Source organism: Cyprinodon tularosa, unplaced genomic scaffold, assembly GCF_016077235.1.
Source record: "Cyprinodon tularosa strain WSP-4 unplaced genomic scaffold, ASM1607723v1 ctg386, whole genome shotgun sequence".
Classification (NCBI taxonomy): Eukaryota; Metazoa; Chordata; class Actinopteri; order Cyprinodontiformes; family Cyprinodontidae; genus Cyprinodon; species Cyprinodon tularosa.
In genome coordinates, this window is record NW_024039103.1 from 584,162 (window position 1) to 587,832 (window position 3,671).

At 36.1% G+C, this 3,671-nt stretch overlaps 1 long non-coding RNA gene across 1 annotated transcript; it reads left to right on the plus strand.

Annotated features, from left to right (window-relative positions):
- Nucleotides 1-1,530: 1,530 nt before the first annotated feature.
- LOC119791312 lies at nt 1,531-2,540 on the plus strand. Its single transcript, XR_005281836.1, has 2 exons — nt 1,531-1,738; nt 2,467-2,540. It is a non-coding gene; the product is annotated as an uncharacterized LOC119791312 (long non-coding RNA).
- The last annotated feature ends 1,131 nt before the right edge of the window (nt 2,541-3,671 follow it).

Genomic DNA, 3,671 nt, shown 5'->3' on the forward strand with positions numbered 1-3,671 from the left:
AAAACTCTAATTTTGAAACATATTTAAACCCTATAAGGTTTCTGTTACACATTTTTCAATAGAAAAAATACAATAAAAGGCTCCTTTTAGAATGAAAAATTGGAAATTAAAAGCGTGAATGGGTTCTATCAAACTTGCCTTCTAATAAGGGTTTCGAAAATGTTTTTTGTGTTTTATTTTTTCTTTATTCAAAGTTGAAATGTGTTCTTTAGAAGCATCGGTTGGACCAGTCTCTGGAACCCAATGGGCTCTTTGGATCTTAATAATGGTTAAAAATATTAGAGTAGACACTGATGTTTTTGATGCAGTACAAGAAGAAATTGTAGTCTTAGATGCTTCAGCAGGTTTTTCATTCATAAATTCAGAATATTAAATGCATATTTATAACAGAATAACATTAAAAGAAGCTGAAATATGTTTTAAGATCTATTTTTTGGTCACCAGCTTGAAACCAGCTTGTGTTTTAGTTTTTTTAACATAATTTTCCAAAAACAACATACATTCGAAAATCAAAGCTTTCTATTTATGAGTCGCTTTTTTGTATTAGTTTAGCTCAGAACCTAAAAATGAGTGGTGGGCCAATATTGCCATTAATGGCTATGTTAATGCCAGACTCTTCTCAGGCAATAAAAAAATATCACTGTTAATCTATTCTCACTGTTGGGTTGGGAGCTGGGTCTATACCACGGGTGGGCAATTCTAGCTCCTGGCGGTCGGTATCCTGCAACTTTAAGATGTGCCTTTGGTTCATCACACCTGAATCAGGTAATAAAATGATTAAAGGAATAGTACACCCAAAACATGATTAGCCTTCATTTTCTACTCACCCCCATGCTGAACAACACTCTGGAGTACTTTTTTGATATCTCAAATGCATCTGGAGATCTGGGAGGCTTCTTGCTGTCTGCTGACATTCAAATAATGGAGGTCTATGGCGCCCGAGGCAGAAAGGTCCATAAAAGTCCACAAAAAACGTGTCAATATTCCTCCATACTGCTCGTCCAATGTATTCCAAGTGTCCTGAGTGGGTAGCGTCCATAATTTACTCGAAACAAAGTCATTTAGAATGTTTTTAGAGCATAAACAGTAGTGTATAGGATTTCCTAAAAGCGCGTTCACGAGTCTACGGAAACCGCGGCAGACCAAACCAGACGAAAGTGCGCATTCAGCTCGGCAAAGAACTCATGCTCTTCCTCAACACTGAAGTCCTCAGTAGTGTTAATTTCGTTAACGAAAACTAAACGAAAATATTTTCGTCAACTCACATTTTTCACCCAACGAAAACTAGACGAGACGAGACGAAAATCCCCACTAATGAACAATAACTGGGAGTAAATCAGAAATATTTTTCGTTGACTAATAAAGACGAGACGAAAATGCAGTTTGGTAAATAAAGACTGGACTAAAATCTATGGACATTTTAGTTCACGAACAAAGACGAGACGAAAATTACATATTATTATTTTATGGTTTTTTTCAAATCCTATCTCCTGCTCCACCTCCTCCTTGTCAGCTCCCACACACCCACTTTCAAACCTGGAGCGGGCGGCACAGAGTAGCCTACTCTGGGGCTCGGGAGAAAGAGGAGACGTGATATATGGACACATTTTCACTTCATTGAAGTGGAGAACAAAACCAAATGCTTGATTTTAGTCGAAGGGAAGGAATGTGGCCACATGCTAGCTGGAAAAAACACAACCTGAAGAGACACGTCGCAGTTCAACACCAAGACATTACGGTAAGTTAACAGAAATATTGGTGGTGGTTGTTTATAATGTAACATTAATCAACAGCAATAATGTCCTAATGATAAACTAACTGATGTTGGCTAACTTTCATAGCATTTAGTATCAAGGCTGGCTATGTTACGTTAGCTTGTTAGCACGTAGCGACCGTAGCCACTTGTTGATAGAACTTAGATATGTTATACTGGCCGGGCAACTATAGTTTCAGTTACATTGCAAGTTTGATTAAAGCAGACATACGCTTTAGGTAAACTAGGAGCAGCAAGGTAACTATAGTTAACACAAAACACCTCGGCAGCTACACATGTATGCTAAATGCTAAAACCAACTGAAACTATCGGTCTTTGACAGTGTGTATCAGGATAAGAAAATTAAAATAATATGCCACACATAATTCAGAACACATTTAACCTAGATTTTCATACACAAAATAGCCATTGCTAGGGGAACCACTGCAGGGATTTTGATGCAAACATCAATATTAATCAATATTAATACAACCAAAATGCATGCACACATAAAAATGTCTGCAATTTATTCCTGCATAAAATGATAGTTACGGTAGGTTGTTTGTATGAGTTTGAAATGGATTGTCAAATGTAGTTTTTACAGAGACTTAGTTTTTGTTAAGGAAAAAAAAGAGACCTATATGCTACTTATACACTTGGAATTCCTGTTATGCTGTGCATCTATCCTGACATTGTATTAATTTCTGTTCCAGATTGAAGATACACCGACCACCAACAACCACCCAGAAACAATGACAGGCCAGCTATACAAGCTTCCTTAATTGCCCACACCAAATACAAAGCTGACTCTCAGGACCAGCAAGCTATGCCTTGTTTCACATAAATACGGTACCTTTATAAACCATGTGAACTAGCTGGCAGGAAAGCACTTTTGTTGTATCAGTTGGAGTTATTTTTTTCACATCATTGATCTCAAATCTATTTATTTCTATCTATTTATTTTATTATTCTATGTGAACTAGCTTTAAACAGCCAGCACTTGTGTTAAGTTCATAAAACACTTTATTTTATTTATTTGTTTCCTTTGTCAGGTGTATTTTATTTGTTTTAATGCAAGCATTTGTGTTTGTGTCTTTAAACCTTAACAATGTTCAAAATAAATATGCAAATATTGTCAGAACATCTTCCATGTCTGCATTTGTTCCTTAAAATAGTGGGGGGGGGGTTTATCAAAAAGATGAGAGAAAATGTTGAAATGTGAAATCATTTTAGGAAATGTTAAATATTATCTGCTGACAAAAAAGTAAAAGGTTAAAATTATGTCCTGACTAAAACTAGACTAAAATGTTGACGGTTTTTGTTGACTAAAACTAAACTAATAAAATTATGTTTTCTTGGACTAAAATAAAGACTAAAATGCTCGACTTATAGTCGACTAAATCTAGACTAAATAAAAATGGGATGATGTCGACTAAATGTGATAAAAACTAACAAGCGATGCTGAAACTGGACTAAGACTAAAACTAAATTTAAAAATGGCTGCTAAAATTAACACTAGTCCTCAGACATTTTTCTTTCATTGTTTCTTTCTTTGCACAGGTAAACAGCACATTTCTTCTTCTACGCTTGCATTATCGGCAGAGCAGACGCTGAATGCGCACTTTCGTCTGGTTTGGTCTGCTGCGGTTTCCGTAGACTCGTGAATGTGCTTTTAGGAAATCCTATACACTACTGTTTATGCTCTAAAAACATTCTAAATTTTTTGTGGACTTTAATGGACCTTTCTGCCTCGGGCACCATAGACCTCCATTATTTGAATGTCAGCAGACAGCAAGAAGCCTCCCAGATCTCCAGATGCATTTGAGATATCAAAAAAAGTACTGCAGAGTGTTGTTCAGCATGGGAGTGAGTAGAAAATGAAGGCTAATCATGTTTTGGGTGTACTATTCCTTTAAGA